Here is a 20,755-nt window from a genome sequence, read left to right as displayed (position 1 = left end):
TCTTCGCCGGTTGGACGTTTTTATGCGGCTAATAATCGCCCATATGCATGAATGCATTGGAATCCAATGCTTCACATGGTCACAATTTTTTATCACGGCTAAATTAGCCACGTAAATAACGTTTGTGTAAATAACTTGCATTTGTGGATTGTATGGCAAACTGTGTTCACAGACAATGATTTCTGGAAGTATTCCTGAGTCCATGTAGTGGTTTGCATTACAGAATCATGCCTGTTTTTAATGCAGTGACATCTGAGGGCCTGTAGATCTTAGGCATCCAATATTGTCCATTGGCCTTGTTCCCTGTACACATGGATTTTAACAGATTCTCTGAATCTTTTGATGATATTATGTAATGTAGATGGTTGGATATTCAAAACTTTCACAATTTTATGTTGATGAACATTTTTTTTAAATTGTGCCACAATTTTTAGATGCAGTTTTTCACAGACTGGTGGACCTCTGACCATCTTTACTTTTGAGAGACTCGGCTAGCAGGATTCTTGCACAATATTACTACACACAAGAAAAGATAGAGCAGGACCGATCTTCCTGTTTTTTTTTTACCATGCTCCATAGCGTGAAATTTAAACGGCAAAAAAAAATAATTTTGACTTGTTCATACACTCCGTAGCTATGAGTGTATTTGTGCATGTGCTCATCTGTTTAAACCCTAAGACTGACTGGAGTATGAAAGTCATACACACTTTTCTGTGAGATTGGAGTTGAGTTTAGCAAACATACAGCTAAAATCAAAGATCCTGAGAATCTGCAACATAGTAACATAGTATGTAGGGTTGAAAGGAGACAATGTCCATCTAGTTCAGCCTGTATCCACCTTCCCTTGTTGATCCAGAGCAAGGCAAAAAAAAACCCCAATGAGTCAAAAGCCTATTAGCCCTTTTAGTGGAAAAAAATCCTTCCCGACTCTATAATGGCAGTTAGAATAATCCCTGGATCAACGTTTGAAAATTCCAAGACCTGGATCAACAACAATAATGTCTATATCCCCTAATGTCTATATCCTGTAATATCATAGCGTTCTAGAAAGACATCAAGTCTCCTCTTAAACTCCTCAATGGATTTTGCCATCACCACGTCCTCAGGCAGAGAGTTCCAAAGTCTCACTGCTCTTACAGTAAAGAACCCCCTTCTGTGTTGGTGATGAAACCTTCTTTCCTCTAACTGTAGATGATGCCCTCTTGTTACAGTCGCAGTCCTGGGTATAAACAGATCATGGGAGAGATCCTTCTATCGTCCCCTCATGTATTTATACATAGTTATTTGGTCACCCCTTAGCTGTCTTTTTTCCAGGGTAAATAATCCCAGTTTTGATGCCTCTCTGGATATTCCAGTCCTGCTATTCCGTTTATTAATTTTGTTGCCCTTCTTTGAACCCCTCAAGCACTGTAACATCTTTCCTGAGCACCGGTGTCCAGAACTGTACACAGTATTCCATGTGGGGCCTGACAAGTGCCTTATATAGTGGAAGAATAATGTTCTCGTCCCTCGCCCCGATACCTTATTTTATGCACCCCGAGACTTTATTTGCTTTTGCAGCAGCTGATTGGCATTGATTACTCCAGTTAAGTCTACAGTCCACTAGTACCTCCAGGTCTTTTTCCATGTCCCTTTTCCTAGCAGTACCGCATTTAGTGTATATTGGTGACATCCGTTTCTCTTGCTCATGTGCATAACCTTATTTTTATGAATATTGAACTTCATTTGCCATTTTTCCACCCTCTTGGACTAGGTTATGGCCTTGTATGAAGTTGCAGTCTGGCAAGAGTCCTCTTCAGCAAGCATTCCTAGTAAAGTGGGGCAGTTTTGGACCACTTTTTCTAAGTCTATATTATAGGCAAGTAGACCAAGGGTTGAGCATAAACTGTTACCCTGTCTTCTGTTCAAGTGAGTATCATGTAAAAGTAATAGAGACTTTAACCAGTTTGCTAGGTGCCCCGAAAAGCAACAGTAACCGTTAAGCTGTATGTCCTCCATGAGAGGCTGTTTCTTGTATTTGTGACAGACAAATTAAGTGCCTTTTTAGAGAGACTGTAACCACCAAAATGTGTACCATTACTGGAGCTTCCAGACTCTGTGCCTTATCTACAGGAGGTCCGGAAAATCTTCAGACCCTTTCATATTTGTTACATTTTGTTATGTTGTGGCATTGAACAATTAAGAAAAAAATCAAGTTTTTCCCCATCATTCTGTACTCAGTACCGCATAATGACAAAGTGAAAACAGAATTTTAGAATTTTTTTTAATTTTAAAAAATGAAAAACTAACATTTTGCATTGACATAAATGTTCATAGCCTTTGGTATGACACATGAAATTTAGCTCTGGGACCTCCCATTTCTCCTGATCATCTTTCACATGTTTTTGCACCTTGAATAGCGTCACCTGTGGTAAATTTAGTTGATTGGACATAATTTAAAAAAAAAACTACTATCTTTAAAAGGTCTAACACAGCTCACAATGCATATCAGAGCCAAAGCCAAGCCATGAGGAGGAAAGAACTGCTTGTAGAGCTCAGAGACAGGATTGTGTGGAGGCACAGATTTAGAGAAGGCTGCAAAAAATTTCCGCTGTACTGAAAACTCCCAAGAACACCGTGGCCTTCATAATTCTTACATGGATGAAGTTTGGAACAACCAGGACTCTTCCACAAGCTGTCTGATGCACCAAACTAAGTAATTAGGGGAGAAGGGCATTGATAAGAGAGGTGACCAAGAACCCAATGGTAACTCTGGCTGAGCTCCAAAGATTGTGTATGCAAATGGGAGAAACTTCCAAGGTCAACCATCATTGCAGACTCCAATAATCTGGGCTTTATGGCAGAATGGCCAGACAGAAGCCTCTTCACAGTTAAAGACACATCAAAGCTCCTCTAGAGTTCGGCAGACAGCGCCAAAAGGACTGTGAAAGACAAGATTCTCTGGTCTGATAAAACCAAGATTGCACCTTTTTGGCCTCAATTCTAAATGCCATGTCTGGAGGAAACACCTGCTCATCACCTGCCCAACACCATCCCTACTATGAAGCCTAGTAGTGGCGGCATCATGTTGTGAGGATAGTTTTTCAGCGGTTGACCGGTCAGGATTGAAGGAAAGCTGAGCATAGCAAAGTACAGAGATATTCTTAATAAAAACCTGATCCAGAGTGCAATAGTCCTCAGACTGAACAGAAGGTTCACCTTGCAACTAAACAATGACCTTAAGCACACAGCTGTTACCATGTGGTGGTTACTGGTCCTCCTGGGGCGGCAGTGTGCGGGGTCCCGCGGTCGGACCGTGTTCCCCCGGTTTGTTGTCCGGCTGCCAGGGTCACGGGTGCCTGTCAGGTGTGGTGCAGCTGCCGTGCATGAGCTCCCTTTTATTATGTTCTGTTGGGAGTTGGCTGTCTGCCTCTCTCTGCCCCTGGGTGGAGGCTTTTGTTTAAAGGTCAGGCAGAGACTTGAAATCACTGCCAGTTATTGGTTTCCCTCAGTGTGCTAGCTAGTCTGCTTCTATTGGTATCCTGCTTCTGTCATCTTGTCTGCTATAGTTTGCTATTATCCGCCAGGTTTTTCCATCTGCCTTCTCTGTCGGTATTCTACCCTTTCCATCCAGGTACGCCAGCGTCCCTTTTTCAGTCCCTAGTGAGAGTAGGGACCGTCGCCCAGTTGCCCGCCTGGAGTTAGCCAGGAGTGGAGGCAAGCAGGCAGGGACAAGGGTTGCGGGTGAGATCTCGGGCACCGGGGCTGGCGTATCAAGGCTAGTATACTGTAACATAATAACTGGCCCTTAAAATTGCTCTCCAATGGAGGCCATGAGTACCCTCGCAAGTCAGTTGCAGGATTTAGTGGTCATGATCCAAGACCTGTCCGGTCGTATGGTGGCCCAGGAGCAGTGGAAGTTAGTGCATGTTTCTTCTATTCGTGAGCCCAAGTGTCCTCTTCCTGAGGTATTTTCAGGGGAGAGGAGCAAGTTTTTTCGTTTTTCAGCAGGCATGTAGATTGTATTTTCGGATGCGGCCCTGCTCAGAATCCCAGAAAGTTGGATTGATTATGTCCTTACTTCGGGGTTCCCCCCAGACATGGGCCTACCCCTTACCCGAGAGTTTGGCTCTGCTGCAGTCAGTTGATTTGTTTTTTCGGGAACTTGGAGGTATTTTTGATGAGCCGGACCGTGCGGGGTTGGCGGTATCTCATCTTATGTCTCTACGTCAGGGGCAGCAGTGGGTAGAGGACTATTGCTCTAAATTTAGACTGTATGCAGATGAAACCTCTTGGAACGATAGTGCCCTTAAAGATATGTTTTTGTTGGGTCTTTCTGACATTGTCAAGGATCTACTCATTTCTCATCCAGCTCCCGTGACATTCAATGATGCGATGGAATTGGCGGTCAAAGCTGACAGGAGGCTGAGATCTAGAAAAGAGGAACATCAGGCCTGTAAGGCCAGGGAATCCAGCAGACCCGCTTCCACTTCTCCCATGCCAACTTCTGGTGCTGAGCCTATGGAATTGGATCAGCTAAGTTCCAAGGAACGGCCACGGTTCCGGATGACTCATCGCCTCTGCCTCTATAGTGGGAAAGCCAGACATCATGTAGCGACCTGTCCTCAGAAGCGTCTACAATATCCGTCTGACCGGCGAAAAACTTCAAATCCTAGGCGATCTTTGGGAGGATCTCCTAGGATCACAGGTACTCCCTAAGTTGTTGGTGCCTTGTCAGATTGGCTTCCGCAATTTCACTCGGTGCAGTCAATCAATTTTATTGATTCGGGTGCTGCTGCCAATTTGATTAGTTTAAGTTTTGTCAGACCTCTGATGACTGAATTCTCGGCATTAAAGATTCCCATACGCTTCACTAGTATTGATTCTACCCCTCTGTCTGCAGGTGTTGTACAATGGAGAACTCCCATGTTGCAGTTCACTGTAGGTTTTCTCCATTCTGAGAATCTGTCATTCTTGGTAATGGAAAGGATGTCCATTGAGGTAGTGCTTGGTATGCCCTGGTTGGCACTGCACAATCCCCGATTTGATTGGTCCACTCGGGAATTGACACATTGGGGGTTGTCCTGTCATAGTCACTTAGCTACTATACCTATGTGTTCAGCAGATACCATACTTATTTATTCCTGAGTATTTGTCCGATTTTCATGATGTATTTTCCAAGAAACTGTCTGAGACTTTGCCTCCCCATAGGGAGTGGGACTGTGGTATTGATTTAATCCCCGACAGTCCCATCCCTAAGGGAGCCATTTTCAATTTGTCTGGGCGTGAGCACGAAGCCCTTAAAGGGGTTGTCTCGCGAAAGCAAGTGGGGTTATGCACTTCTGTATGGCCATATTAATGCACTTTGTAATATACATCGTGCATTAAATATGAGCCATACAGAAGTTATTCACTTACCTTCCCTGCGCTGGTGTCCCCGTCTCCATGGCTCCGTCTAACTTCAGCGTCTAATCGCCCGATTAGCAGGAGGCTGGAATCGGCACACATGATGGGGCGGAGCTACGCGATGACACGTACAAGGGGGCGGAGCCAGAACGCCGCTGCTGCCGGGCAGACCCGAAGGCAGGAGACCCTTCTGCGCAAGCGCGTCTAATCGGGCGATTAGACGCTGAAGTTAGACGGAGCCATGGAGACGGGGACGCCAGCGCAGGAAAGGTAAGTGAATAACTTCTGTATGGCTCATATTTAATGCACGATGTATATTACAAAGTGCATTAATATGGCCATACAGAAGTGCTGAACCCCACTTGCTTTCGCGAGACAACCCCTTTAAGTCCTATATCTCAGAGTCTCTGGCCAAACGACATTTTAGGCCATCCAGTTCCCCTGCCGGGGCAGGTCTCTTCTTTGTAGAGAAAAAGGATGGGACATTGAGGCCTTGTGTGGATTGAATGAAATTATAGTGCAGAACCAGTGTTCCTTCCCCCTGATTCCTGACTTATTGAATCAGGTGGTAGGGGCCCACTGGTTTTCCAAATTGGACTTAAGGGGGGCTTACAATTTAATTCGCATCTGAAAGGGAGATGAGTGGAAGACTGCATTCAACACCTCATTCGGACATTTTGAATGTCTAGTCATACCCTTCGGACTTTGTAATGCCCCCGCTGTGTTCCAGGGATTTATGAACATGGTCTTCCACGACTTCCTGGGGTTATTTTTGGTCATATATCTCGATGACATTCTGGTGTACTCCCCAGACTGGGATTCACATGTGCGGCACCTGAGGCTAGTTCTGACCCGTTTGCATCAGTACCAACTTTTTGTCAAGTTGTAGAAATGCATTTTTGGTACTAAACAAGTGTCTTTTCTTGGTTATGTGATTTCACCCACGGAGATTCAAATGGAGTCTGATAAAGTGGCAGTAATCTCCCAATGGGTCAGACCAGATAACCTGAAAGCTCTCCAGCGGTTTTTAGATTTCGCAAATTTTTACCGTAAAATCATTAAGAATTATTTGGTTATTGCTCAACCCCTGACCGATCTAACCAAGAAGGGTGCTGACTTGGTAAGATGGTTGCCAGAGGCCCTAGAGGCTTTTAGTCATCTCAAAAGGGCGTTTACTGCTGCCCCGATGCTAGTACAGCCTGATGCGCGGTGACTGTTCTTCATTGAGGTCGATGTCTCAGGAAGTCAGCGGGAGATCTGGGTATAGTCCATGTGCGTTCTTCATTTAGGCAGAACATAACTACGACATGGGTAATCGTGAGTTATTGGCGATTAAGTGGTCTCTAGAAGAGTGGCGTCACCATCTTGAGGGGGCAAGGCATCCCATTACCGTGTATACTGATCATAAAAACTTGGTATATCTCGCCAATGCTAAGAGACTCACAGCTCGTCAGGCCAGGTGGGCATTGTTTTTTGCCAGGTTTAACCTCGTCGTTACATATATTCCAGGGGAGAAGAACGTGAAGGCAGATGCCCTCTTGCGGAGTTTCGGTTCGCCGGAAAGTGAGTGGCTCCCGAGCATATCTTGGCACCTGGGGTGGTGGTGGCAGCTGTAGAATCTGATCTCGTTCCTCATCTACAAAGTTATCAGCAGGACACTCCATTGGGGGTGCTGGAGGGCAGATGGCTTGTGCAAGAGACCTTGCATCTCAGAGTCATTGAAGAGTCTCACTCATCTGTTTTCGCAAGCTATCTGGGGGTTCAGGGGACTCTGGATCTTTGTACTAGACACTACTGGTGGCCAGGCATCTCTCAGGAGATCCGCGACTTTGTTAAGGGATGCTTTGTCTGTGCACGCAATAAAAGTCGTCGTCGGCGCCCAGAGGGACCTCTGAGACCGTCACCGGTGTCTCTTTATGCGTGGTCGCTTTTATTGGTAGATTATATCACCGATCTACCTGAGTCTCAGAAGTTCACCACCATCCTGGTTGTTGTAGACCGTTTCTCAAAAATGCCACATTTCGTGGCGTTAAAGAAGCTACCTTCTGCGATAGAATTTTCCAAGATTTTTGTAAAAGAAATCATTTGTCTACATGGGGTTCCCGGGAACATCGTATCTGATCGCGGTGTTCAGTTTGTTGTGCAATTTTGGCGAGCCTTCTGTAGAAACCTGGGAACATCGCTTTCCTTCTCGTCAGCATTCCACCTGCAAACTAATGGTCAGACTGAGTGGAAGAACCAGGATTTAGTGCAATATTTACGGTTGTTTGCTAGCGAAAAGGCTCATCAGTGGGCAGAGTTTGCGCTAAACAACCGTACTTGTTCTTCCACTGAGGTATCTCTATTTCTTTGTGTATATGGTCAGCATCCTCGATTCCTGACAGCTATTTCTACTTCGTCGGCCTGTCCTGCAGCTGATGTCGCCACAGGTGCGCTGCAGGGGGTATGGAAAGAAGTACAGAAGAACCTGGAAGCAACGGGAGCTCGTATGCAGTTGGGTAGTGGGAGGAGTCTGTCAGAATCTGAACCTTACAGGATAGAACAGAAGGTATATTTGTCTTCTAGAAATCTCAAATTGAAGGTTCCGTCTTTGAAACTGGCGCCATGTTACGTGGGTCCCTTTGTCATCACGCGTGTAGTAAACCCGCTTGCTTATGAACTTGATTTGCCAGCTACATGGAGGGTTCATAGGGTTTTTCATAAGTTATTATTGAAACCTTTTGTCCCTTCGGTGAGAAAACTTTATACACAATCTCTATCGATCTTCTATCCACACACTTTAAGGCCTATTTACACTAGCAGATGATCGCTCCAAAATCGCTCAAATGACAGCTTGAGTGACAGCTTTGAGCGATCATTTTGCATAAAGTATTAATTGGTATTTAAGTAGCTACTCAGCTATTTAAATACTAATTAGGTGTGCAAATGAAGCCTTTCCTGAAAGCAGGTAATAGCCCCAGGCTATTATCTACGCTCAGATCCTTTGTTCTCCACGGGGAAACAATGCTATCAGCGCTCCCCATGGAGAACTACTGATAAAAGTGAACAACGATTTTTAGGTTAGCTTGATTTTAAGGATCAGCTAGCAGTGCCCGAAAAGTGGACGATGGGCACCCATTTACACGCACCGATTATTGCTAAAATGATTGCTGATAAGCGATTTATTAGCCATCATCGCTCCATGTAAATGGGCCTTTAGAGGGCAGGGTTTTTGTAACACATTGTTCTCAGTGAGGGCAAAAATAAATGGGGCATGCACTAACACACTCGTCGTTATGGAGCATATTAGCCCATGAACCAGGGTTGTTTTTTTCTTCTGGACCTTTCGCACACCACGCTAATTCGTGGGAGTTTGAAAAAGAAAAAAGCGGGAAGATAGGGCAAATCCTATCTTTTCTATCGTTAATGTCAAAACGTTAGAATTAGAGATGAGCGAGCATACTCGCTAAGGGCAATTACTCGATCGAGCATTGCCCTTAGCGAGTACCTGCCCGCTCGGAAGAAAAGGTTCGGCTGCCGGCGGCGGGGGAGAGCAGGGAGGAATGGAGGGGAGATCTCTCTCTCCCTCTCTCCCCCCCTCCGCTCCCCCCTGCTCACTGCCGCAGCTCACCTCTCACCCACGCGGGCAGCCGAACCTTTTCTTCCGAGCGGGCAGGTACTCGCTAAGGACAATGCTCGATTGAGCAATTGTCCTTAGTGAGTATGCTCGCTTATCTCTAGTTAGAATATCGCTAGTGAAAACTAAACTATTGAAATGAGTGGTTTCATTTTCTCCCATTGAGGACCATGATTTTTATGGCTGCATAACGGGACAAAATCACACCCATGTGTTTAAGTCCTCAGAGATATGATTTAAAGCTGCTGGGTCCAAGTGCAAAATCTGGCAGGTTCACCCGACTATACTTCTTCATATATAATACTGCTGTCCTCATATGACAATACAAGACTTTGTTGGCCCCGTATGCACTGCAGTTCATCATTATGCAGGACTAATGGTAAGGGCTTTAACAGACAAACATGTCCGAGTAGATTTCTGCGCTTGTAAAACTCATGCCCGTAAAACATGACAAAGCAAAGCCATTGATTTCAATCGGTTCATTTTCATGAGAAAAGATAGGAAATACCCTATCTTTCCATGTTTTATGCAGAAAGCTGCCCTTAAAGTTTATGGCAGGTTAAAAAAATAAAAGGGAAGGGTGTGAATCAGCGGACAATGCAGAAAAAAAAAACAGCTGGCCCTTATTAGGCTTTAAATAGCCATTCTATTCCACGGAAAGGGAGTAACACACGCGTGTGAACCGGCATTTCGAGCACAAATAATTACATTACTATGCATTGGCATGAGCGTAACAGCCTGATTATTGCCATCTTAAAAGCTTGTTAATGCACAAATATCCCGTTGCGGTTAACATATTAGCGCATGCACCCATGTGTTTTTGCCCTAGGGGCTTTTACCCACTAGCATTTTTTTTCCGCTGGGAATTTGCTGCGTTTTTTTTTCAAATATCAATGGGACTTTGCAATGTTAAAATTGCATTGCATAAAAATCGCAAGTTTGCGTTATTGCGATTTTAACATTAGAAAGTCCCATTGACATTTGGAAAAAAATGCTGCGAATTTGCAGCAAAAAAAGAAACGCTATTGGGTAAAAGCCCTAATAATGCAATTTTTGATATAACCAGACTGCCTAAGCTAACGTTCCATATACTGACAGGTCACACTGTCATTCCTCTTAAGCCTGAATGTTGCGGATCCAATGCCACATACTGCAGAACATACTGGGATGTACAAATGAAATCTAGAAAAAAGCTACTGAGGGTTCTGTCGACATCTGGGTTTAATGTGGTTGTCCCTGGTGTACACTGAGTACCTACCCTGCTTCCATCAGTGTCTGTCATGTATTGAGCTAGGGCCTCTGTATAGTGTACTGCAGTGCCCTATTGAAGTATATTGCAGTCTTCTATAGCATCACAGTATCATAGAGCCTCTAGCAGTATGGCAGTATAGTGTAGCTGCCTGTGTAATTGCAGTACATCGCAGCATATTGCCTTTTTGCAGTATATTGCAGTTACCTGTGTTATTGCTGTGTATTATCACATTGTGCCGTCTTGCATTGTATCCAATCGATTTATCACACTATATGTTGCATGTTATTACAAGCTACTACAAGCTCCAATGACTGAATCCATCACCATATCTAGCAGCTCCTTCCAGGATTACAGCTAACTGCACTCTTGTCTTGTTATTGCAGTGTGGTGCATTTCTCCTTTTAGTGTAGACTGTTACATACTTACATTGCAACATGTTCAACTGTATCAAATATTATACTATACTTATACTATTATAGTTTGAAGCCATTTGTCCTCTGTTATATTGCAGCATGATTTAGCTCCTTGTGTATTGAACTTTAGTACAGCTTGTAGCAGTGCAGTGTCACAACCTCTTGCTTCATTGCAGTATATTGCTATGTTGTAGCATCTTATCACATTGTAGCATATTGCAGCCTTCTTTTGTGCCAACTATTATTATTGAAACATGTTGCAAATTTGTTTTATTGTAGAATAGTGCAGACTTCTATAGCATCCCCTTATCTTACCACATCATTCTTTTGCTTCCTTTGAATCTTCACATGCTCATTATAGTATATAACAATAATATAGTATTGTATACACACTAATAATAGTACAACATTAAATATGTATTATATTACATCATTATATAATATGGTAAACTAATTATATATATATCTCACACATGCATACATAATCATAAGAAAAACTGAGTACACCCTCTTTGAAGTCTATGGTTTTAGGTATCAGGACATAATAAAAAGCATCTGGTCTGTAGAAGGTCTTAGAATTAGGTGAATACAACCTCAGATGAACAGCAACAAATGACAGATTACACAGTGTCATTATTTATTTAATAAAAGCTAGGCCAAAATGCATTCGCAGCGTGTGAAAAATTAAGTCCACGCCATGAATCAATAGCTTGTAAAACCAACTTTAGCAGCAGGAACCTGAAGTAATTGTTTTCTTTTTGACTTTATCGGTCTCTCACATCATTCTGGAGAACTTTTGGCCCACTTCTCTTTACAATGTTGCTTCAGCTCATTGAGGTTTGTGACGTTCCTATATGCTCTGCTCTCTTAAGGTCCCGTTGAGGTCTAGACTTAGACTGAGCCATTACATCATTAGGTTTTTTTTTCTGCCATTCTGATGTAGATTTGCTGGTGTGCTTGGGATCATTGTCCTGTTACGTGAACCAGCTTCAGGCAAGCTTGGATAGTTGGCCTCACATCTGACTCTAGAATATTTTGGTATTGTAAGGTCACTGCCCTTTCTTTCTGATTTTGTTCAGCCTTGAAAGGGTTAACCAGCTCTCTGCCTCTCAGTTCACCTGTTGGCTTAATTAGGCATTACTCCCCTATTTAAGGTGAGCTGATGCACTTCCCGGTCGCCTTTGAATTGGTGTTTGTTAGTTCATGACGATCAGCCTTCATTGGTCATTCTGTTCTGTGTCAGTTCTACCCGCTCTCAGTGTTCTGTCTTATCTGTGTCTTGTCTGTCTTGTGTCTGTTTTCTGACCTTCTGTTCTGTCTGAGGCATCTTGCATATCTGCATTTGTTCTTACATTTATTTTCTGTCAAGTTTCATGTCAGTTTGTCTTTGCTCTGTCCTGCATCTGTCTGCTGCCAGTTCCATCTGGTTCCGTGTATTACCCCTTGAGGGATAGACAGACCCGAGGTTCCAGGGCAGGGCCGCCCTTATCAGGGTGATCGCCTTGCTTGTAGGTAGGGTTTTGCCATTCTCCCTGCAGCCAAGGGTCAGTCTCCCTTTTCCTGAGTTCTGTCTTTGCCTTCTCAGTTCTGCCTGTATTCCTGTATCTGAGTTTGTTCTGAATTCCTGTCCACAGTCACCTATCCGAGGAGTCAACTACCAACCACTCCAGGACTGTCCCCAGCCTTGGTGGGTTGGTCCACTGGATCCACATTTTCTGTAAATCCATAACAGGTATGCAGAGAAGTTCATGGTCATCTCATTGTATGCAAGGTGCCCAGTTCCTGTGGCTGCAAAACAAACCCAAATCATCACCCTTCTACCACTATGCTTGACAGTTGGTATGAGGTGTTTGTGCTAATATGCTGTGTTTGGTTTTGCCAAATGTGGAGCATTATGTCCAAACATCTCGACTTGGGTCTTGTCTGTTTAAAGGACATTGTTCCAGAAGTCTTGTGGTTGGTTCAGATGCAACTTTGCAAACTTTAGCCATGCTACCATGTTCTTTTCAGAAAGAAGAGACTTTTTCCTGGCATCCCTTTCGAATAAGCCATACTTGTACTATTAAGTACTAAATATACAATTATGAACTTGAACATTTAACATGCTAAGGCCTCCCTCACACAGGGCATTTTATACAGCGTTTAGTGCTGCCTTTTCAGCCCAATGCTAAACGCTGTACAACACTCCCATTCATTTCAATGGGGCTGCTCACGCAGGGCTGAAAACGCAGCGCCTCCCAATGCTGCACTTCGACAGCGATGCATGTTCTATTTTGGGGCGTTTTCAGCCCTGCGTCGCCCATTAAAATGAATGGGCAGCGGTTTTAGCAGTGCTGAAAACGCGGCAACACTTGGTGCCGCGTTTTTGGCAGCGTTAACCGCTCGCCGATTTTCGGGGTGAGGGCTTGCAATAGAAGCCCTACCCCGAAAATCAGTCCCAGTTAGACAAAAAAAAGAAAGCAATACTCGCCTAGCCGCTGCAGTCCGGGTCACGGCCACTGGTCTCTGCCGCTGATCCGGGCTTCCCCTGCATTCACAAGTCTATTGCCGTAGGCCAGGTTTGAGAACCCCGCCGGCAAGCCCTGATTGGCTGAGACAGTCAATGAAGGGCTGTGATTGGGCATCGAGCAAGCACCGACAACCAATCACAGCACTCTATTGCCGGAGGCAGGGTTCTCAAGCGCTGCTGAAACGGGGTGGAATCTGCAGTAACGCAGCGTTAAAAAACGCTGCATTTCTGCAAACGCCATGTGTGAGGGAGGCCTAACTGAAGCTTTTAGAGTCTGAGATGTAGTTCTTGGGGCTCCCTCACACCATCAGATAGATGATGTCTGATGTCTTAGTCTGGTCTGAACTATGCCTTAATCCCTTCTGTCCGTAGGTATGCGGACGCCTGAATGAGTTCCTTAAATCCGTTATGGACGCCTAAATTCTATGTTTGTGTGTTTGGAGTAGAAGTTGTGTCCTGTTTGTCATAAAACTGTGTCTTTTGTTGTCCCATCTGTCATTTAGAGATTGTCGAATCCCATTAGGTACAAGATGTGGAGTCATCCTTATCAGAACAATCGCCCTGCTAACAGGCAGGGCCCACCAAGCCCAATATGTTGGTGAAGGAAAACACTCCCATTCATGTGTTTGTCTTAAATACATCTTTATGTTAGTCCACGAAGGACAATAATTGCATCAGGGGAATAAGCCATGCGCGAATCTAACAGTTTTCCACTTGTGGATCGTCTTTCCCATTGTAGATTGATGGACTCCAAATTGTTTGGAAATGACTTTATAACCTTTCCCAGATTGATGGTGAGCAGCAATTGCTTCTGTAAGATTATTGCTGATGTCTTTCCTAATTGACATTGTGGTGACACATGCCTGAATGCTCCAGTCCAGCAAACCGGTAAAATTTCTGCTTTTATAGAGGTGGTCATACATGCCGATGATCAATTAATCAAGGGCATTTAATTAACAGCACCTGGCTGTTAGTTACACTGTTATTTTCTATGGAAGTAGTAGGGGTGTACTTAATTTTTCACACACTACTTCTGCGTTTTGCCTTGTTTTTCTTTAATTAGACCCCGTGTAATTTGTCATGTGTTGGTGCTCTACTGAGGTTCAATTTTCAAGACCTTCTAAAGACCAGCTGATTGTTTTTTATCATGCCACAATGCATAAAACTATAGAAAAGGTTGTGCTAGTTTTTCTCATGACTGTATATATAGATCATTGATGTATACATACTTGATTGTTTAGTATAAAAACCAGTATCTTAGAAATAAGTGCATATATACTATCATTTGAATATTTCACTGGCATGTCCAAATACATTCAAGAAAAATGTTTTCTTGTCACCATTCATGCCCTCATTTCTAAAGAGGAATAAAGAATAAACATAGCATATGGCATGGATAGGAGTAAAAGGCACCTTCCCTAATCCTTGGCTTTCCAAACGTGACTCATTTCCTGGACGATGTGAAAATGTGTTTGTAGCCCCTTAGGCTGCGTTCATGTTTTTTGTTGCACTTTTGAATCACAATTAAGAAACACATAAAAAAACTGCATGCAGGATTCAAAATCCACATACATTTTTATGGGCCTCCTGAGGCTCCTGGGCCCGGGTGCAACCGCATCTCCTATAGTTACACCAGTGATGGTGCATATAACTGTATACATGAGAAGTATAACTTAAACCCGCTGTACACATACAGGAGATGTATAACTTAGGGGGCTTTCACACTGACGGAAAAAAAATAACTAAAAAAATTGCTCGCTTTTCGTGCGTGAGTGAGTGGAAACGCAGGATTATGAAAACAATAATTTTTAATGGTTTTATTCGCATTAGCAATGTTTTCACTCATGCGATGCTGCATGAAAAAAAAATTGCAACATATCCTATCTGTGATGTCGCCCATTGCAGCAGCGCCGGCCCCATTGAAAACAATGGGAGAGTGCAACGATCCTCTGCTGTTGCTGTAACAGCCATGGCAGGGAATTCCCTCAGCCCCGCAGTGATGCAAGGAAACACCTCACATCCACGGGTATCACATGGAAAACACGTGAAACACGGCCCAATATCGCCCTTGCCAGTGTGAAGAAGCCCTTATACCAGCTGTACATATGTAATTATAAACAGCAGATACCCATGTTATACCAGCATGCTCCATATAATCATACAGGGAGAGAAAATCGCAGCATGCCCTATTCCAGGATGGATTCCGCGCAGACTGCCTACTGTCTGATCGGCGTCCCTTCTACAATGCCATTGCGGAAGGGTTGCAGATTCCGTGTCATCGTCTAGTAGCATTTTCGCTACTGCGCATGTGCGTCGGCCAGCACATCCGCAATACAGGGGTCACCGGCTGGGCACAAGGTCGGATCTTGCTGCGGGACCCGACCCGGCCGTGTGCATTTGGCCAAACACTGGGATGCTGAGGTCTTTGGAGATTATCTGGTACGCTTTAGACTGCTTGTGATTGGCAATAATAGCAGTTCTCTGCTCATGCAGCTCTCTTGTCTTTGCCTTTATAAACAATGAACATGGAATAAAAATGTCCTTTCTAACAATCAAAGCCATCATTCATAGGCTAAGAACAGTCTTGTGAGCACTGACAGGTGGGGACAGGTTAATCTAATTCCTCATTAATCACAGGTTAGTCTGAGCTTGTCCTTTGTGCCATTAATCGTGTCCTGGCATTGTTTTCAATTTTGTATCCTTTTTATTGTTCCAAAGATTTTAATTGAAACTTTCAGGGTAATGCAAGAAACATGATGCACAAAACATCCAAAATATAACAAATGAGTTGCAGTAAAATATATTGTGTAACTTGTTGTATTGTCTTTTGCTTTATAACAATTGACTCAAATTTTCATATAAACTTAGAGTAATTTTGCTGGTGACATATGCCACCTCTCCATATATCCCTCTCAAGTGTGAATATACCTGAAGCCCTAGTTATGATAACCAGAAAGGGATCCACATATTGTGTTGTTCTCTCGTTGCTTAAGTTGCATTCAATCTAAACATAAATTAAAGTAAGAAACCAAGTAACTAAGTTTAAAAAGAAGAAAAACAGGGGGGAGGGGAAGGTAATATAGCGAGGTACCTAGGAACGGGGAAGATGCAGAGTAGAGAAGCAGAAAAAAAAAGATGGAAAGAAGGAGAAGAAAGAAAAGAAGCAGTTCCGAAGATGTGGACCGCGAGTCATGAACAGGAATAATCTATCGGGTGCTTAACCTCTTAGTGACGGCCCCATTGCCTTTTTACGTCCTAGCTAAGTGGGCTTTAATCCTCAGGGACGTAAAAACATGCTTCCCCTGAGGATTAAAGCACCATGGGCTGAGGACGTGACAACCTGGAGCTGTCATGGAGGGCAGCGAGAAGCCCACCCCCGGTCTTGCGATCGGCCCTATCCAATGAATAGTTCCGATCGCATTGAAGTAAACAAAAAGTAAAAAAAAGTTAGAGTTTCAGGCCCCCTCACAGATTGGAACCATGAGGGGGGCTGAAACTACTCACCCCCATCCTCTGGGATGTCCCGCAACAATCTGGTCTGAAAAGGACTTTAGGACATCTTCTGCACATGTGCGCCAAAGGAAAAATGGCGGTACATGCGCAGAAGACCGGATTGTCAAAGGACAATAGAAATCTCCTGGCTTCCAGCTACCTTCAACTAGAAGATATCACCGGGGACCGCGGTGTGCGGTCCTTGGGCCCATGATCGTCGCTATCCAATGGATAACAACGATCACAGAAAGGTTAAAAAAAAAAGTAAAATAAAGTTAAAGTTTCACCTCCCCTCATGGATCAGGTCTATGAGGGGAGGTGAAAATTATCACTCCCATCCTCCACGATGTCCCGTGGCCATATGGTCCTTCCAGGAGCTTACATAGCTTTCCGCACATGCACGCCCAACAGAAGCGTCAGGCGAACGCATAGAAGTGCTCGCGCCTCGGGAGATTTAAAATCCCTCTGCTCCTGGCTAGCATTTGTAGCCGGGATCAGAGAGATATCACCAGGGTCCACTGTAAGTGGTTCCCGGTCACATGATCACTGTTATCCAATGGATAACAGCGATCATGTAAAGTAGAAAAAAGTGAAATAAGTTTACGTTTCATCTCCCCTCTCAGATCATATCCGTAAGGAAGGATGAAATTATGCACCTAAGGCCCCTGGATTTATCTGCGGACCTTACCCTGTCTTCTGTGCACGTGCCTATCACCAAAATGGTGGACACATGCGCGAAAGCTGCGGATTATCCAGTTATTTTAAAATCTCCCTGCTCCTGGCTACCAAACAGAGCCAAGAGGCTTGAAATTTCATGGGAGGCCGCGGTACATGGTCCCTAGTCACGTGATCGCTGCTATCCAATGGATAACGGCAATCACATAAAAGTTTTTAAAAAAGTTAAAATTTCAATGGATAATGGTGTTCAAATAAAGGTTAAAAACAGTTGAAGCGTAATGCTCCTTTCGGTTTGGGCCCCATTGTGCATACAGACATAATATTAGGGCCACAATGCGTATGTTTCTGAACACAGGACAAACAGGGCTATCCATTTTGGGGTGAAAGTCTTCATTCATATGTGTCCTGTACAAAAAAAACCCCTGTAAAATGACATAATTGCAAAAAAAATTAAAATCCAAATTTTTTTCCTTAGATTCATTCACAATTTGTGGGGTAAAAATACACAGTACACCCCTAGATGAATTTGTTAAAGGGGTTGTCCCGCGGCAGCAAGTGGGTCTATACACTTCTGTATGGCCATATTAATGCACTTTGTAATGTACATTGTGCATTAATTATGAGCCATACAGAAGTTATCAAAAGTTTTATACTTACCTGCTCCGTTGCTGGCGTCCTCGTTCCCATGGAGCCGACTAATTTTCGGCCTCTAATGGCCAAATTAGCCGCGCTTGCGCAGTCCGGGTCTTCTGCTGTCTTCAATGGGGCCGCTCGTGCAGAATGCCGGCTCCGTGTAGCTCCGCCCCATCACGTGCCGATTCCAGCCAACCAGGAGGCTGGAATCGGCAATGGACCGCACAGAAGAGCTGCGGTCCACGGAGGGAGCAGACCCCGGCGGCCATCTTCAGCAGGTGAGTATGAAGACGCCGGACCGCTGGGATTCAGGTAAGCACTCTCCGGTTTGTTTTTTTAACCGCTGCATCGGGGTTGTCTCGCGCCGAACGGGGGGGGGGGGGTTAAAAAAAAACAAAAAAAACGTTTCGGCACGGGACAACCCCTTTAAGGGGTCTAGTTTTCAAACTGGGGTCATTTTTGGGGATTCTCCATCTTTTGGGCTGTTCAAGGGCTCTACAAGTGGGCATTGGGGCCTAAATCACCTTCAAGCAAGATGTCTGTTCTGAAAGTCACCGACTGCTCCTTTCGGTTTGGGCCCTGTTGTGCATACAGACAGAAGATTGGGGCCATAACGGGTATGTTTCTGAACACGGGACAAACAGGGGGATCCATTTTGCAGTGTAAATCCTCATTTTCATGTGCACTATAGAAAAAAATATGTCTTTAAAATGACATATTTGCAAAAATATTACATTTTATTTTTTTCTCTACTAAAATGCATTAACTCCTAAAAAAAAACTGTGGGGTTAAAATACTCCTGTCCCCCCATCAGTGAATACATTAAGGGGTTTAGTTTTTAAAATGGGGTCATTTGTGGTGGTATCTATCATTCTGACACCTATGAGCCTTTGCAATCTTGGCTTGGTGCAGGAAAACAAAATGCTCCTCAAAGTGTTGACAAGTAATGTTAAATTTGTACATCTCTTAAATGGTTAAAAAAAAACTTAAGTTTTTTAAATGTGCGTCCAGAATGAAGTAAACAGATGGACATATATATCTTATCAAAAATTTGTACAGTATGTTTGCACATATTTCAGATATTACAGTTGAAAATGTGAAAAATTAAAATTTTTTTCAAAATGTTCCCAGTTTTGGCATTTTTAATAAATATACACAAATTCTATTTTTACCATCTGAATGAAGTACAGTATGTGGCAAAAAAACAATGTCAGAATCACTTGGATATGCAAAACCTTTACGGAGTTATTCTATGTTAAAGTGACACATGTCAGATTTCCAAAATTTGTTTCCGTCACTAGGGCGCAAACAGGCTTTGTCACTAAGGGGTTAATAGATTTATAGCTGGAGTAGTAATCCTGTTTGCTAGTCAGCTAGAGAAAGATGGTGAGTCTCGAAAGGCTATCTATACCGTCCAGGTGGAGTAGAAATCTGTACATTCCTCTTCAAGATCAGAGCATCTTAGTTCCTCCATATGTTTTAGTGCTTATTCACACGAGCGTATATTGGCCAGCGGTTTCACGGCCGGACGATATACGCTACCATGCGATGCATGGGCTCGACGTATATGCCGTCGGGAGAAGGGAGACAGCTTAGCTCTACTAAGCTGTCTCCCCCTTCCCTCCCCCCGCTGTCTCACCTCCTCTCTCCTCCCTTCCGGCTGTTTGCAATGGGAGGAGGCGGGATGGGGAGGAGCAAAGCTCCGACTCCTTGTGCGCAGCCAGCAATGGGAGGGGGCAGGACAGGTAGAGCCCCCTTCCACTGCAAACAGCCAGAGAGGAGGAGAGAAGGGGGAGGGAGTTTAGCAGTCACGCTTCTCCGGCCGTGGTCATTGGCTCCCATAGGAGTCTATGGCAGCGGCCATAGTCCGGCCAGGAAGATAGTTCCAGGACTATCTTTCCTGCCCAGCATAAAAGCGCCCACCTGGGTGCTTTTACACCGTGGGAATACGCCTATGTGATCTGATGCATTGGAATCCAATGCATCAGACGATAGCGTATATCAGCCGGCCGTGAAAACGCTGGCCGATATACGCTCATGTGAAAGAGCCCTTATGGTATCAATGGCTTCTATCCAACTCTATTCGGGACCGTATCACTTTGTTTCCAGTATCTGGGATGATTTGTCACATTGCCACGATAAAATGTCTTAACAAACGTCTTTTATTTTAGATATTGATCCAAAGTGCCATCTCTGGGGGGATTGTATGCCTTTCAAATGCAAAGTTTTGATTTTAATACTTTTCTGTATCAAACATATGAGTTTATATACACCCAAACAATTTCACTAAACCCTTTATTTCTGGAGATATTTTACATGGCGTACTTGATATTCAGGGGTGCCGATACCAAATGTATATTATTTATTTATTGCTGTACTACTATTAAAATATAAAATGTCTTCAGAAAAAAATTAAATGATTTCCTGCCCCCATTTTCTGACAGCCATGACGTTTTTTCCTGTTGGAATGGCTGTGTGAGGGCTCGTTTTTTGTGGAACATCCTGTAGTTTCTACTGGTATAATTTTGGAGAAACATATGACTTTTTGGTCACTTTTTATTACATTTTTTCTTGCAGAGAAGGTGACCAATATAGCACAATTCGGATATTGTTTTTTTTTTTCTGACGACGTTCACCATAAAATAAATAATGTATTACTTTGATAGTTGGAACTCTTATGGATGCAGCGATACCAAAAATGTCTTTGTTTTTTTTACATTTTTTTAGCATAAATATGGCAAAAGGGGAGGAGTAGACTTTTACTTCCATTTTTTAAA

Source organism: Eleutherodactylus coqui, chromosome 3 (assembly GCF_035609145.1).
Source record: "Eleutherodactylus coqui strain aEleCoq1 chromosome 3, aEleCoq1.hap1, whole genome shotgun sequence".
Lineage (NCBI taxonomy): Eukaryota > Metazoa > Chordata > Amphibia > Anura > Eleutherodactylidae > Eleutherodactylus > Eleutherodactylus coqui.
The sequence above is the reverse complement of the archived record's forward strand: the minus strand, read 5'-3'. Positions refer to the sequence as shown.